At 41.8% G+C, this 17,888-nt stretch overlaps 1 non-coding gene across 1 annotated transcript; it reads right to left on the bottom strand.

Annotated features, from left to right (window-relative positions):
• Positions 1-17,605: 17,605 nt before the first annotated feature.
• Positions 17,606-17,798, bottom strand: LOC148366436 (U2 spliceosomal RNA). The gene has a single exon (XR_015850596.1). It is a non-coding gene; the product is annotated as a U2 spliceosomal RNA (small nuclear RNA).
• Between the last annotated feature and the right edge of the window lie 90 nt (positions 17,799-17,888).

Here is a 17,888-nt window from a genome sequence, read left to right as displayed (position 1 = left end):
TAGAAGGGTGTCGTAAACCACCTGTATTTTTTCAGTCTGTGCAGATAACAATGACTTATCACCTCACCTGGAGGGTTAGCATCTATATATGTTGTTAGCATCCATGAGCACTTCCGCTAAGAATGCATTGCGTTTGAGCGCAATACGATGATAATCAAAAAAGAGACTCTTAAAAGTCCAGGAGACTCAAATAAGTCGCATTTAGTTGGAAATGTGATGAAATATGTCAAATTTTACCAAAGAATGTTATATGTCTTGATTCGGCCAAGTCTCAAACCTGTGACCTCCCAGTCTCGGGGCGGGCGCCTAACCCAAAGGCCACCGAGCTGGTCTACTGCCGGCACTCTGCATGAGAGGCGCACTGCACAATAGGGCGTGCCGCACAACTTGAAGAAAACCTGAGACTTGTATGGACCTAATGGTAATACACACTGTCCCTTTAAAAAAATATCTATATTTTAGTGCCTAAAATATGTGTGCAGTATTTATCATTATGATAAACTAACTCAAGGGGTGAGGGCTTCGATTTTTCAAAGATGGTGACATTTCAGAGCAAAAAAGGATCCATATATGATCCATATCGGTCGATACCACCATTTATTTATTTGGATTGTATAGAGACCAAAATTCTCCGTATCGCCCACCCCTAATGACTCCACCAATATTTAAAATTGAAGTTGATTTTGCTGTTGAATCAATAATCAAAGAGCCACATTCAGACAAGTGGCGTAGAACATGTTTTTGTGAAGCTTTTCAGGGGGATTGACTTCACTTTATTGAAACTCAAAAACGTTTTTACTACAGACCAACTTAAATACATTATCCTTTTCCAACATTCAAACTTTTTTTCCCTCTTATAAAAACACTTTCCAGGTATCTCACTGAAATGGCCATGACTTGAATTTGTCAAAATATTTCAGAAATCAAAACCACGGAGACCTCCAACCCGACGTACGCAAACTATTTTACTGCAGTATAAATGCCTAGTGAGGCTTGTGTTGCCATGACTACCAAGGGCGGTGTTAAGGGGTTGAACAGGACAAAGAGCTTCTGCGGCACAGTGTGAAAAAAATGCACTGCAAGGGGAAAGAATTCTTGTTTTCTATTTATTTTTTAGCATATGCTACGAGACACAAAGATTGAATGAAGACATCTACAGTAAGCTCCAACGTCTAATTGTAGGAGCAACAGGAGGATTTAACTATTGTTTTCTAGATTTCTTTGTCGTCAGTCTATTATTTTGTTTTTTTAATGATTTTGAACAATCGGGCAAATATGCATAGATGTACAGCGGTTGGTGTACGCTGAAAGAAGAGGCAGCCGGCAATAATTCTCAGGAGAAACCGGCTCGCTTTAACTGGGGTGGGCCTTGCATGACGGGTCAAATTGGTAGCTTATGCTTTTGAAGGATGGAGGATCGGGGCTGTCCATGCAATTATTTAAAGAAAGATACAAGTAGAGTTTGTTCCAGAGGAAAACATAGTTTACTATAGACATTGAATTTAAAAGTAGAATAGTATATGTCACGTGACGAGGCTGCTACGTTTGATTGGTTAAACATAGTTCTGCATCAAACTAAATGCGCCTTAGCGGAGACAGACAGAAGCTTACTAGCGTAGAGGTTTTTTTTTTTAAGGAACAACTTTAATGTTGCCTAATGTAACGGGGTAAAAGTACTGCATTTCCTTCACAAATGTACTCAATTAAACTAATTCTCAGGAGAAACCGGCTCGCTTGAACTGGGGTGGGCCTTGCATGACGGGTCAAATGGGTAGCACATATTTTTATGCTTTCGATTGATGGATAATTGGGGCTGTTCATGCAATTATTTAAAGAAAGATACAAGTAGAGTTTGTTCCAGAGGAAAACATAGTTTACTATGGACATTCAATTTAAAAGTAGAATATATGTCACGTGACAAGGCTGCTACGTTTGATTGGTTAAACATAGTTCTGCGTCAAACTAAATGCGCCTTAGCGGAGACAGACAGACGCTTACTAACGTGGAGGTTTTTTTTTTCAAGTAACAACTTTAATGTTGTCTAATGCAGTGGGGTAAAAGTACCGCTTTTCCTTCACAAACAAAGCCTATGCAATCAAGGACAGTACAAACATCTTCTTTGTTTTCTTTATCCTCACTGTAAAATGTGGGACTGGAGTGCCACGTCCAATTCGTTGTCACAATATATTCAACAATGACAAAAAAGGTATATTTTATGTACTCAAGTAAAATAATTCTCAGGAGAAATTGTCGCGCTTGAACTGGGATGGGCCTTGCATGACGGGTCAAACGGGTAGCACATATTTTTATGCTTTTGAAGGATGGAGAATTGGGGCTGTCCATGCAATTATTTAAAAAAAAGATATGAGTAGAGTTTGTTTCAGAGGAAAAGATAGTTTACTAGTCAAGTCAAGTCATGTTTATTTGTATAGCCCTTAATCACAGAGAGTCTCAAAGGGCTGCACAGACCACAGATTATTGGAAACCACAGACTATTATAACAACATCCCCTGATCTAAAACTTACATGAGAGCAAGGAAAAACTCAAAAACCTCAATATGAGGAAAATGAACAAACCTTGAGAAGGGACCGCACATGAGGTAATCCCCCTTTCAGGATGACCAGGCTGCAATGGATGTTGCAATGACAAATAACACACATATATTGTCAACATAAAATATAGGTTATTCATATGCAATAGAATAGAAGTGTGTTTTAAGCTTGGATTCAAAAATTTCCACTGGACTTTCAGATCGAATCTCAGGGGGAAGAGCATTCCACAGCACCGGGGCCCGAATGGAGAATGTTCTCGAACCTGCCGATCTCTTTTTGGCTCTTGGGATAACTAGTAGACCAGCATTTTCAGAGTGAAGGCTCCGAACCGAAACATACGAGGAAATTAAATCTGAAAGATATGAGGGAGCAAGTTCATGCATGATTTTGTATACTACCAACAGAACCTTAAAATCACATCTTAAGCTAACAGGGAGCCAATGGAGTCATTGAATTTAAAATAAGAATATTATATGCTAAAAACATGGTTAACAATGTGTATGAGCAGAGACCGCCCAAGATATAAGCGAGCTAAGCGGCTGCCTAGGGCCCGTAACAACTAGGGGGCACCCAAGAGTGGGTAACTTTTTTGTTACGAACACTATCCCCGTTGTCACTTTGTGTGTCCACTCAAAAATACTTCTACAGAAATACAATAAAATACTACACAATAACTACAAAAGTAAATATCAAATATAGTGTTTAAAAACAGGGACTTCATATATTATTTTGCTTTCATTCTGAAAATAAAACCTAGTAACGAATACTAAAATACAAAAATACTATTACAGTAATGCAAAATACTACTACAGAATTATTTACTTCAAAAATACTACAAAAAGACAACTACAGTAATATTACAAAAATACCTAAGAAATATGACAAAAATACTACTATGGAAATACCACAAAAATGTTACTAAAATACTGCTTTGGAAATGTATCAATTATATTTCTACTGAAATGCTAAAAAATAGTAGTACATAATACTATAATATAAAAAAAACACTAAAGAAATAAGAAAATACTTCTACAAGAGGTTTACAACAGAAATACAGCAAATTACACCTATAGTGATGGTACAAAAATTCTCCTATGGAAATATCACATAAATACTAAAAAAATTAAACTACAGTAACACTGTACCACAAAAATACTACAGAAATACAACGAACATTTTATAGAAATATTACAAAATACAACAGATATAGTACAAAAATACTTGAAAAATAATACTACAGTAATACTACAAAAATACGACAATCATAAAAATACTATAATAATACAAAAATACTACAAAAATACTACAGATTTACAACAAAAAGTCTACTTTTGAAATACAACAAAAGTACTACAGAAATACTTAAAAAATACTACTATGGAAATTTTACAATAATTCAGAAATACCACCAAAAAAACTTACAGTAACTCTAAAAAAAACTACAAAAATAATTATTAATAAATTAATATTAATTAATAAATAAAAAATACTAATCTCTTATCTTGACAATTTGAAACTTAAAAAAAATGAACGAATCATGCTTAAATGTTTAGTTGATAATTTCTACAGGCAGTTTTCTTATTCAATTAAAACATAGGCTTTAGCTAATACAGTGCAACATTTTTCTCAATAACAACCCTAAAATAACTGTTGATAAAGAGTGTTTGGTTCGAGTTGCTTGGTAATTATCTTTGATTTAAAAAAAAGGTGTCAGTTATTTGCATACTACATGTTTTTATTCTCCCCTAAAGAAGTTAATTAGCAATAAAGTACATTTAAGCATGAGTTAACCTGACATTAGTCGTGATCACTGAAAGCTATTGTTATCATGTCATTAGTGGGGGTCGGCGCGGTGGTTGGGTGGTTCGCATGCAGCCCCACGGTGCGGAGGTTCAGGGTTCAAGTCCAGCAACTGTAGCCTTCCCGTGTGGAGTTTGCATGCTCTACCCGTGCCTGCGTGGGTTTCCCCCGGGCACTCAGGTATTGTGTTGTATTTATTTATTCAGCCAGTACAAACCATAAACATGATCTCATCTCATCTCATTAGCCGTACCGCTTATCCTCATTAGGAGCCCTGGAGCCCATCCCAGCCATCTCAGGGCAGTGGGCAGGGGACACCCTGAACTGGTTGCCAGCCAATCGCAGGGCACACAGGGACAGACAACTCATTTGCTCATTCACACCTAGGGACAATTTGGACCAGCCAATTCACCTGAAATGCATGTTTTTGGAACGCGGGAGGAAACCGGAGTGCCCGGAGGAAACCCACGCAAGCACGGGGAGAACATACAAACTCCGCACAGGAAGTCTGGAGCTGGATTTGAACCCACGACAGGTTCCCATGACATGAACTGTGCCGTACAAGCGCGAACCACTGCCCCGCCGTGCTGCCTCTTAAACATGATATATACAAGAAATCATTTGACACGCGAACACTCAATAAAAAAAATAATAGATTTAAAAGAATAAAAAGAATAGAGTAAAAAATTTTTTAAAAAAAGATATAAAAAAGATATACAGTGGAACCTCGGTTCTCGACCATAATCCGTTCCAGAACCCTGTTCGAAAAGCGATTTGTTCTAACACAGAAATCATTTTTCCCATTACAAATAATGTAAATCGTTTTAATCCGTTCCAACACCCTGAATGTTTACCTTTGTTTACCTTTAAGACACAAATAACATAAATGTAACCCAGGCTAATCGTACGTTCGCGTTAGCGTAATCTTCCCTACGAAAGATTACGCTAACGTGAACGTGTAAAAATAAAAAAAGGATAAAGAAAAGAATTATGAATAGGATTTGTTACCTTTGTGGTGGTCAGCAGAAGGCGCAGATGGACGGTGGAGAGGGATGGAGGAGGAAGGAAAATTATTGTTTGGAAGGAGAGTCCCCTTCCATAAAAACTTCGGGGAGCTCCTTTGTCTGAGGGGTGCTCACACCTTTTTTGCCACGGATGACTCGGCTACAGGATGTTCTTTTCTCTTAAAACATCTATCCAATGACACTTGCTTCTGCCTTCTTTTTAGCACTTTTCGGAAGAGGTTCATGACAGTGTCGTTTAAGTCATGATGACTCTGGTGGCTGGTGTGGTGAAATTCTGTAACTCGGCCCATGTGCTACACATTTGTTTAATCTCAGACGTCCCCTAGTGTATTGGAGGTGCAATTGCACCTGAGAAAATTAAAAGGAGTAAAAAAATGTGATGTGAAAACATCCACCCCGGAGTTCGAACTCCGAATTCTTTTGAACAGGGAAGCAAGAATTTCTCAAAAATTTTGTTCGGACTCCGATTTGTTCGAACTGAGAGGCGTTCGAAAACCGAGGTAAGTAAAAAAGATGTCCTCCTACATTCCCCAAACTATGCAAGTCAGGTTAATTGGCCGGTCCAAATTGACCCTAGGTGTGTTTGAGAGAGTGAGTTGTCTGTCTCTGTGTGCCCTGGCAAGTAGTTGAGGGTGTCCCCTGCCCAAAGATGGCTGGGATGGGCTCCAGCACCCCCGAGACCCTACTGAGGATAAACAGAGCAGATATTGGATGGATAGCGACTAGTCTTCTCCAAGGGAAATATACTATTTAAATGAAAATGTTGGTCATAGCGTTAACATTCCTGGGCAGCACGGCGGCGCAGTGGTTAGCGCGTGTGCGGCACAGTTCTAAGGTCTTGGGAACGTCCTGTGCGGGTTCAAATCCAGCTACCGGACTTCCTGTGCGGAGTTTGTATGTTCTCCCCGTGCTTGTGTGGGTTTCCTCCAGGCACTCCAGTTTCCTCACACGTTCCAAAGACATGCATTTCAGGTGGATTGGCCGGTCCAAATTGTCCCTTGGTGTGAATGAGCGAGCGAGTTGTCTGTCCCTGCGTGCCCTGCGATTGGCTGGCAACCAGTTCAGGGTGTCCCCTGCCCACTGCCCGATGATTGCTGGGATGGGCTCCAGCACCCCCGCGACCCTACTGAGGATAAGCGGTACAGCTAATGAAATGAGATGAGATGAGACATACTTTCACTCTGCAAAAGTTCAAACATGTTCTTATTATTTTTTGTATTTGTGGTTTCCACTAATAGACATTTGAACAGCATGAAAATCCTTTTGATGAAATGATGCGAATCTCCCCAGGACTGGAACCAGTTTGTCCATGCAGAATGTTCTGCAGAAATTCGTCCAGGGAGGGGGTCCTCAATAGGTTTCCCGAGCAGTATCTACAATGTGTCTTTATAATGATAATCCGCATTGGTGATCGCTGTCGACCCTGATTGTGGCAATGCCGACTTTGTAGAACCTGCTGCTAACGCCGCTGAGCTCCACTCGGCGTGAGACTTGTGCAGATCTAATCTCTGATTGGCAATTGTTAATCATGGGTTTGAGGACCATCAGAACAAAGATTGCATGTCAGAAAGCATTACGGATGGCGTTTCATTGATTGCTATGGTTGCAATTGATGTTGATGGGACAGGAAAGGTAGAAACAATTGAATAAAACACGGATGGTTGGGGGGTCTTTGATGAAACGGTACACCTATCTTCACTATGTTAATGAAGTAAAGATTTAATGTTAAAACTTTTTGGTCATTATTGTTTGCAGGGTTGGGTAGGGTTACTTTAACTTGATTACTTTCAATGACTTTTGGATGACTCCAATACCAATATAAAAGACTCACAACACGTGGTAAGCTTTCTCTCCTGGCTTTGATCTCTTTGATCTCCGGCAAAACGAACATAAAATGCGACAGAAACAAAATGAAAATAAATCCAAACAGCTTGCCAACATCATTTTTCTCATTCCATGTATTCCGTTACTCCCCAAGCCTGCACAATATTTAGTAAGGGGATTCGTTACTCCTTGTGTCACAAACCTGGAACGGAGACGGGACCCAATTGCGTTCGTTTTACTCAGCTTTATTTAAAATGAGGAAGGAACTTACATCCACTATCCGGTGATTGTCAGTCACGGGTAGCAGGTAGCTAGGACGCGGAAGTTGCACTTCCGTGTCGAGCGAAGGTAAATGTTGAAAGCGAGACAACAGGTCGATGGCCGGGGCGGAGGAGCAAAACATGAACGGGTCCAGAAAAGAGGTCGGCAACGGGAATCAGACAGAACACAGGGCAGGATAGAGTCGGAGAGTCACAAAAGATTGCCTAGCGGGTAGCATAGGTTCGCAGACGGTCAGACGAGTGTTTTCAGGAAGGCCGGAGTTTAAAAAGAGTCCAACAGCCAATCAGGGCCCGTGGCTGTTGGTGCCAACTGGGCAGACCTAGGTCGGTCGTATCAGTAATCATGACACCTTGTACATTATGCAACTGTTTGGAAAGACGAAAAGAATGCAGCACAATAAAGTTCGACATAGTAACATTAATCAGATTTCCCCATCTATCTCATTAGCTGCACCGCTTATCCTCAGTAGGGTCTCGGGGGTGCTGGAGCCCATCCCAGCAATCATCGGGCAGTGGGCAGGGGACACCCTGAGCTGGTTGCCAGCCAACCGCAGGGCAAGATGAGAAATAATGTTTGATATTCTCTATGTGCAGTCACGTGTTCTACTCGGCTCAGATTTTTTTTCAATTGAATTAAGATCGGATTCTGGGCAACCACACCGCACTTTTTGTCAGGATCTGACACCTCCCAGAGGGTGTGTCATGATTACCGATATGCTTCACCTGTGCCCGCTCCTTTGTCGCCAATTGCCTCGGACTCTGATTGACTCTCTGTCCCTATTTAATCCCACTCCTATCTGTCCCCTTTTGTCAGTCCGTCTGCGAACATCAGTTAACACTAGGCAACCCTTTTCGACCCTGACTACCGCCTGTTTTTTTTCTCCCGTCTGTCACGACCTGTTTTTGATCCTGACCACGTCTACTCTCCCGTTCCGGCTTTCGACCTCTTTTTGTCCTCGACCACTTCTACTCTCCTTTCCTGGCTTACGACTCGCTTACGACCCCGACCACGTTTTTGCTCTCCTGTCCCGGCTACTGACCCGTTTTACCGTTCCTGACACCGCCATCGCTCACCACGGAAGTCCCACTCCCAGCGATCACCAGATCGTGGGGGCAACTCTTTCCTTTCTTCCAATAAAACTGAGGGAAACGTAACACAAGTGGGTCCTGTCTCCGTTCTGGCCCTGATAGGGTGTGGAATTGGACACATCGGTGCCCAATCTCTCTCTACATGGTTGTCATTACCCTGACCCTTTATAAGTACGGCATACTGGCTCGAGTCATTATCATTGTCACCCTGTCTTCCAGTTCCATCCAGGTTGCCACTGTTACATGAGGTTTGGGTTTAGTTCTAGTTTGGACAGTTTTGGTATTTTCGAAAGTTTTTCTTCTGTTATTTTATTAAACGTCATCCATCTATCAAGAACCCCAGGCTGACTCCCGCCAGTTTTTTGCTCCCATCTGTCCTAGGCTTCGACCCGTTTTTGATCATGACCACGTCCACTCTCCCGTCCCGGCTTTCAACCTCTTTTCGTCCCGTACCACGTCTACTCTCTTTTCCTGACTTACGACTCGCTTCCAACCCCAACCTTGTTTTTGCTTTCCTCTCACGGCTACTCACCCGTTTTTCCGTTCCCGACACTGCCATCGCTCGCCACGGAAGATCCACTTCCGCGTTCAGAGCAACCTGCTTCCCACGTCCAGCAATCACCGGATCGTGGGCGCAACCTTTTCTCTATCTTCCAATAAAACTCTCCGGCTACAACCCGTTTTTCATCCCGACCACGTCTGCTCTCATGCCCTGGTTTACGTCCCGTTTCTGATCCCGACCACATTTTTGCTCTCCTGTCCCGGCTATCGACCTGTTTTACCGTCCATGACACCGCCATCTCCCGCTACGGAAGATCCACTTCCATATTCAGATTACGATCCGATTGCGAGAGCGACTTGTTCCACGCGTATAGCAAGCACCGGATCGCGGGCCTTCTTTTTTCTTTTCAATAAACTAGTGGTTAACGTTACGCAATTGGGTCCTGATTCCGTTCTGGTCGTGACAACTAGAGGTCTTCTAATAGAGTAAACCTGGAGTAACAAATATCAAATACATTTAAATTGTACAGCTTTGCAGAGAGCAGTTTAACGTTTCATGTCAGACTGAAATGTCATAGAAATTGTTTGCATTAATTAGCGCTTCTAATTGTTACTGTTTTGTGCCACTGCATATAACATTTCATAACTTTTCTCTCTTTTTTTTTTTGCTTGTCGCAACTCAATGGCCTGATAAATTATTCATTATCATAATTATGATAATTAGAAATAATATCATGTCATAATATACTAATTCTCTTTGACCTGCTGCCCTGTGCTGACTGTATAGGTCCATTAAAACAAGGACTAACAGCCTCAGAGACAGTTCATTTCCCAAGGCCATCACTGCCCTAAACCAGCACACAAGACTGGAAAAACTGTGTATGGATAAAGGTATACTCATATTTTATTTCTTTATTCTTATTTTTGCAAATTTTTTCTGTAATGTCATTACCCTTTTTTTTTACGATTTTATGATACACTACAACATAAGTCAATCTACAAGCACAAAGTCGCAAGTATTGCCTATTTATCATACTAACATTGTTTTGTTTTAAGAACCAGAACAGGATCAGGACCCAAACGCGTTGCATTCTTACACAATGCACGTCTCATGCACGTTAGGCAGCGGTCTGGCGTGGGAAGACAGGAAGCCAGAGACCGACGAGATCGATTCCAATTGCCCGAGTTGATATCGGACAGATGGAGTCGATACCGGATAGGACGGGACAGACAGGATAGATAATGAATCCGGATATCGAAAATAAACAGGACGAACTAGGCAGGAACGAAAACTGGAGAAAATAATAAACAGGACAAAAGTAGACGGAAATTAAACTGAAAACAAATATTAAACAGGACAAAATAAAAGGGAACAATACCGCACAGGAAATATCAACAGGGACAGGACCCAGTCGAAACCCACATCTAGCGGAACAGAAGTTAGTTGACGGACTGACAAAGGAAGCGTAACAGCACTGGGTTTAAAATAGACGGAACAAGACGCAGCTGGCGCCACACGGGCGGGGCCAATTGGGCGCCATGGCAACCGTGACAGTTTTGTATATTATATTATCTCTTCAGTATTTTATGATATGAATATACTTGGGTTCCATGTTGAATCTTCTTGTGAACAATATAAACTATGTTCATATTTATCAATGACAAAATTAGGTATAGTGCTTTTAATCGCATTCCAAACATTTCTATGATAAACAATTAATAAAACAACATTGTAGATTTACTTTAAGTTGATGTCAGGACCAGAACGGAAACAGGACCCAATTGCGTAGCGTTTACCACAAGGTGTATTGAATGAAAGAGGAAGGGCTTCACCCACAATTCGGTATTCACTGGACGAGGGAAGCAAGTGGCTCTAGTACTCGGATTGTGATCCGAACGCGGAAGTGGATCTTCCGTAGCGAGCAATGGCGGTGTCAGGGACGGAAAAACTGGTCGGTAGCCGGGACTGGGAGAGCAAGGCGTGGTCTGGGTCGGAAACAACTCATAAGCCAGGACGGGAGAGTCGACGTAGTCGGGTACAAAAATGGGTCGTAAGCCGGGACGGGAGAGCAGACGTGGCAAACAGGAGCAAAAACGGAACAGGTGGGAGTCAGGGTCGAAAAAGGCTAACCTTGTATACACGGAGGTTTGCAGACGGACAGACAACAGGGGATTGACAGGACTGGGTTAAAATAGCCAAATGAGCGGTCACAGGTAATTCACATCGGTAATCATGACAGTTGATGTATTTTTAGCAGGGTTGGGTAGGGTTACTTTAACTGGATTACTTTCAATTACTTTTGGATTACTCTAGTACCAAATATGCTAATAAAAGACAAAAGAAACTAAATATGAATAAAATGATGACTCACAACACGTGGTAAGCTTTCTCTCCTGGCTTTGATCTCTTTGATCTCCGGCAAAACTAACATAAAATGCGACAGATACAAAATGAAAATAAATCCAAACAGCTTGCCAACATAATTTTTGCCGTTCCATGTATTCCGTTACTCCCCAAGCCTGCACAAAATTTAGTAATTATTCATATTTAGTTTCTTTTGTCTTTTATTAGCATATTTGGTATTGGAGTAATCCAAAAGTAATTGAAAGTAATCCAGTTGAAGTAACCCTACCCAACCCTGATTTTTAGCCATGTTTTAAGGGATTTATGGGATTGTAATTCTGAAGAGCAGGAACCAGGTTACCTTGCATAGCTGGGGTAACTGAATCAATTTAAAATAAACCTAAAACCATTTAGTTTAACTGTAGTTGTGGTTATTGGTACTGAAATGATCCATCGTTTTACAGGCCAGATTCATGGACTCCTGACCTTTACTTGCTGCAGAGTTCAACAGTGCATGTCAAGATTACTGATGCACGGCACATGAGTCTGCTCCTTCCGGCCTCGGACACTGATTGGCCGCTCCTCTCTTTTTAAAACCCTGTGTTCCTGTCAACAAGTGTCAGTCCGTCAGCAAACCTCAGCCCCACGCTAGGCAAGCACTTTTCCACCCCTGACTCAATCGTGTCCTGATTCCAGTTTGATTTCCACCGCCGACCCTTTTTCTGAACCCAATTACGTTTCTGCTCCACCGTCCCGGCCATCGACCTGTTCTTTCCCCGCTCTCGACACGGAAGTGCCTCTTCCGCGTTCCAAGCGATCTGCTACCCTCGACCGACGATCACTGGATCCTGGGTGCAAGCCCTTTCCTCCTTCTAAATAAAGAAGAGTAAAACGAACGCAAGTGGGTCCTGTCTCTGTTTCTGGTCTCTGACAGTGGACTGTAAAACAACCAAGTTTTTAAATAGAATGTTTCAAGAAGAATACAATAATATTTACGGCAAACCTAGTGCAATCTAGTGGAAATATTCTGCTTTAATGAATTGCAATAAAATTGTAAACATTGTAGATCAAGGGCAGCACGGCGGCGCAGTGGTTAGCGCTTGTGCGGCACAGTTCATGTCATGGGAACCTGTCGTGGGTTCAAATCCAGCTCCAGACTTTCTGTGCGGAGTTTGTATGTTCTCCCCGTGCTTGCGTGGGTTTCCTCCGGGCACTCCGGTTTCCTCCCACATTCCAAAAACATGCATTTCAGGTGAATTGGCCGGTCCATATAGTCCCTAGGTGTGAATGAGCGAATGAGTTGTCTGTCCCCGTGTGCCCTGCGATTGGCTGGCAACCAGTTCAGGGTGTCCCCTGCCCACTGCCTGAAGATGGCTGGGATGGGCTCCAGCCCCCCCGCGACCCTAATGAGGATAACCGGTACGGCTAATGAGATGAGATGAGATGAGATTATAGATCAATGTAGTTTTACCTTTATACACACTTGAACAAGCTTCACTTGTACCATTTTCACATATCAAAATTTCTGATCATGTCTGCTCGAATTAAAAAACCTAACAAATAATGAGTGGCACATTGAAAATACAAGAAAATCACCACTCTTGCCGACATGGTAATAAAAAATGAATGGCCGCAATTTCCAGTCATTTTAAAATCAAATTAAATGTAATTACCACGAACATCCAGAGGATAAATTTGATTAAGCCACCATTGAAGACAGAGCTCTCACTTGATTTTCTTATTCAGTGTTCAAATACTGTATTGCTGATAATTGAGCTGAATTTGTTAAGGTGCAGAGCAAAAATTAAGGTTAATGCCCCAAACGTAAACCACAAAGGCCATGGGATCTCAAAAACTATTAGAAGTAGAATTATCATTTTTGTTATATCAACATAGTGAAAATGTCAGAACCAGAACAGGAGGAGGACCCAGATGCGTAACGTTTCTCACAATGGGGCAGTCATGCACGTTAACACAAAAGCCAGTTATTCGGCGATCGCTGGGCGGAAGAAGTAAGCCAGCAGTCTGGCGTGGAACGACAGGAAGCCAGAGGCCGACAAGATCGATACCAATTGCTCGAGCAGATATCAGACAGATGGGGTCGATACAGGATTGATATCAGACACTGGAGACCAAGTCCGATAACAAGTAGGACGGGATAGACGGGAACGATACCAGACACTGAAGATCGATATCAAACAGGAAAAAATAGACGGGAACGATACCAGACACTGGAGATCGATATCCAACAGGACGAAATAGACAGGAATGATACCAAACACTGTAGATAGATATAAAACAGGACAAAATAGACGGGAATGATACCAAACACTGGAGATCGATATAAAACAGGACAGAATAGACGGAAACGATACCAGACAATGGAGATCGTGTAAAACAGGACAAAATAGATGGGAATAATACCAGACACTGGAGATCGGTATCAAACAGGACAAAATAGATGGGAACGATACCAGACACTGGAGATCAATATCAAAAAGGACAAAATAGACAGGAATGATACCAAAAACTGGAGATCGATGTAAAACAGGACAAAATAGACGGGAACACTACCAGAGACTGGAGATCGATATCAAACAGGACAAAATAGACAGGAATGATACCAGACACTGAAGATCGATATCAAACAGGACAAAATAGACGGGAATGATACCAGACACTGGAGATCGATATCAAACATGACAAAATAGACGGGAACGATACCAGACACTGGAGATCAATATCAAACAGGACAAAATAGATGGGAATGATACCAGACACTGGAGATCGATATAAAACAGTACAAAATAGACGGGAATGATACCAAACACTGGAGATCGATATAAAACAGGATAAAATAGACGGGAACGATACCAGACAATGGAGGTCGTGTAAAACAGGACAAAATAGACAGGAACGATACCAACCAATGGAGATCGATATCACACAGGACAAAATAGACGGGAACGATACCAGACACTGGAGATCGATATCAAACAGGACAAAATAGACGGGAACGATACCGGACAAGAAAAACAAGCAGGAAACCGGAGTCAAAACACACATCTTGCGGGTGCAGAGGTTCGTTGACGGACTGACAAAGGGTGAGTGAGAGCACTGAGCTTAAACATGAGGGAACGAGTCACAGCTGGCGCCAAACGGGCGGTGCCAATTGGAAACCGTGAGAGAAAATTGTTTACACTGAGATTAGACTTGGCACTCCAGAATAAACAAAGATTTAAAAGAGAAAACTATGTAGTACATAAGAAATGGGCAAAACATTTTAGAGGGTAGTGTTTGGAGACTGCATTAGAACAATAGTGCAATGAAAAATAGTGCAATAACACTTAGCAGCACTATATTTGCAAAAGAAGTCAAAAAATAAGATCTGGAGACTCTTTTTCTACACATAGGGACATAAATTTGTTCACAACCTTGTGCACTCATGTCAGATCGTGATAGCCCCGGGGAAGAAACGGTCTCTAAGCTTGATGGTCCTTGTTTTGAGGGACCTGTAGCGTCTGCCAGAAGGCAGGTCAAAGAAGTGGTCCTTTATAAAAGTCCTTTATAATGTTGTTTGCTCTGCTTTGGTATCGTAAGATGGCAATGTCTTTGAGACTGCGCAGAGAAAAGCCAATGATTTTTTGGGCTCTGTTGATGACTTGCTGTAAGGTTTTTCAGTCTGCCTAGCATTATACACAATGGTGCTAAATGCCAGAATGCTTTTCACTGTGGCTCTTTAGAAGGAACCCAGCAGCTTGTGTTCACAGGTTGCTTATTTTGATACTAAGCCCATTTATGGAACTATCCATCCATTATCTGCAGCGCTTATCCTCAGTAGGGTCACGGGTGTGCTGGAGCCCATCCCAGCTATCTTCGGGGAGTGGGCAGAACTGAACTGGTTGCCAGCCAGTCGCAGGGCATTTATGGAACTAATGAAAACTAATTAATGTACTTTTCAATAATAAATCACAACAATATGTCAGGACCAGAACGGAATCAGGACCCAATTGCATTACATTTCTCACAAGTTTTATTGAAGGAAGGAGAAAGGGCTGCGCCCACGATCCGGTGTTTCGCTGGGCACGGGAAGCAAGTCTCGTACTCGGATGGTGATCCAAACATGGAAGTAGATCTTCCGTAGCGAGCTTTGGCGGTGTCAGGGACTGAAACTGGTCGGTAGCCGGGACTGGGAGAGCAAGACATGGTCGGGGTCGGAAACGAGTCGAAAGCCAGAACGGGAGAGTAGACATAATCGGGGACGAAAAAAGGTTGTAAGTCGTGACGGGAGAGCAGACGTGGTCAGGATCAAAACAGGTCGTAGCCGGAGACAGACGGGAGCAAGAACGGGACAGGTTGGAGTCAGGATCGAAAAAGGCTTGTCTAGTATACACTGAGGTTCACAGACGGACTGACTACAGGGGACTGACAGGACTGGGTTCAAATAATGACAAGGGGCCAATCAGAACCTGCAACGGTTGCTACCAAATGAGTGGGTACAGGTTTGTCACATCAGTAATCATGACACAATAGTTTTATTTTAATTACTATCATCTGTTTATAATATGCTCAGATTGTTATTGACATGTACCTGTCTGACTTTTCTCTTGTTTTTTTTTTTCATTTTTCTGAGCCGGGGAGTAGGCGGTGGTTCAAGGGAGTTTATGTTTTGTTTTTATGTTCTGCAATAAAAATCTGCAAAACAATATTGGAGAAAATAAAAAGTGGCATGACGCAACAAAAACAACTAAAGCAGAAAAAGCAATCAACAAAGTTACCAAGAAAATAAGTGGCAAAAAAATGGATGAATCGGATGAAGATCTGAAAACAGAGACTAGGAATGAACATGTTCAATAAGATGCACAGATTAATAATTAACAGGGTTGGGTAGGGTTACTTTAACTTGATTACTTTCAATTACTTTTGGATTACTCCAATACCAAATATGCTAATAAAAGACAATAGAAACCAAATATGAATACAATTATGACTCACAACACATGGTAAGCTTTCTCTCCTAGCTTTGATCTCTTTAATCTCCGGCAAAACTAAAATGCGACATATTTAGTTTCTTTTGTCTTTTATTAGCATATTTGGTATTGGAGTAATCCAAAAGTAATTGAAAGTACCGTAAATTCCAGACTATAGCGCGCACACGATTATAAGCCGCACCCACCACATTTTAAGAGCATAACCACTTTTGTGCCAAAAGCTGCACCTGTATATAAACCGCGTGCGCCCACATTAAAACATATAACACAATCACAAAATTAACTCAAACCAGACTTTGAGTCCCGCAATTGTAACTGAATATGAAGTACACAGGTTAAAAACAACAGCCGGCAAATTTAACGTAAAATGATACCGGTACTTAAAATATGACGCAGACCTGCAGAGTCCGGGTCCTGTTGAAAATAATCCAAGGAAAAAAATGTATATTTCCAAAGGTAAGGGTGGGAAAAATACATATCCACTATTGTCCGCTGCGTCCACAAACACATCTCACCTTTACTCCACTTCCCATCAGCCCCCGTTGTATTCGCCCCTTCTTTTTGATTCGCCCGTAGAAAACATATCAGAATGAGTCTCTAAAATAAATACATTACAAAAATATACATTACAAATACATATTATACATGGTTACACATTTACATAGAAAGACTGTACACCGAGAGAGTTTTCAAAGCTTTAATAATAATATTATAACTTTCATCCCAAAACGTGTCTGTGAAGGGTAGCAAAACGCTACTAGGAACACGCTCGCAACACAAAGAAACGGGTCTGTTAAAAAAAAAAAAAATACGGTACTTGTAAAAATCATGGTAAACCGTGCTCATCTTCCCTTCTTACAACTGACGTCATTAAAGTCGTCTTCCCCAGTATGGGAAAGAGGCTCTGTCATATAGACATCGTCCTACGCTCCTTTATTCAAAAACACGCTAGCAACACACTCGCATATATTCCACCGGTCTAAATTAACCCAACCCCGACTTCAAGTCCCACGATTAAAACTAAATGTCCTTCGGGGGGGGGGATTTTTAAGGGTTATTGTTCTATCTTCGTTATTCATTATCCATTATCCGTTATCGGTCAGTTCATACTACGCTACAAAGCCTAGGAGCCGGGACACTTACTCTCATCCAAAAGGCCAAGCTAAGGTCCTAGCCCTAAAGCCTTGCTGCGATCATTGCGAATGGACCGGTCCCGGAGGTACTGCAATACCGGGCCGATGCGTGGAGTGGACAGAGTAAGCTCTTATTCCATCCTCGGATTGCAAAAATCAATGATCATCATGGCTAAAATACTCATCTGGAACTTAAGTACGCAGTTTCGGAACCACAACTACTACACTTGATCTTAGCCAAAAGGCCGAGATACTACACTTGATCTTAGCCAAAAGGGGGGGGGGGGTTTAAGGGTTATTGATCTATCTTCGTTATTCATTGTCCATTATCCGTTATCGGTCAGTTC

Source organism: Urocampus carinirostris, chromosome 5 (genome assembly GCF_059441175.1).
Source record: "Urocampus carinirostris isolate Australia breed hairy pipefish chromosome 5, RoL_Ucar_1.0, whole genome shotgun sequence".
Lineage (NCBI taxonomy): Eukaryota > Metazoa > Chordata > Actinopteri > Syngnathiformes > Syngnathidae > Urocampus > Urocampus carinirostris.
The sequence above is the reverse complement of the archived record's forward strand: the minus strand, read 5'-3'. Positions and strand labels throughout refer to the sequence as shown.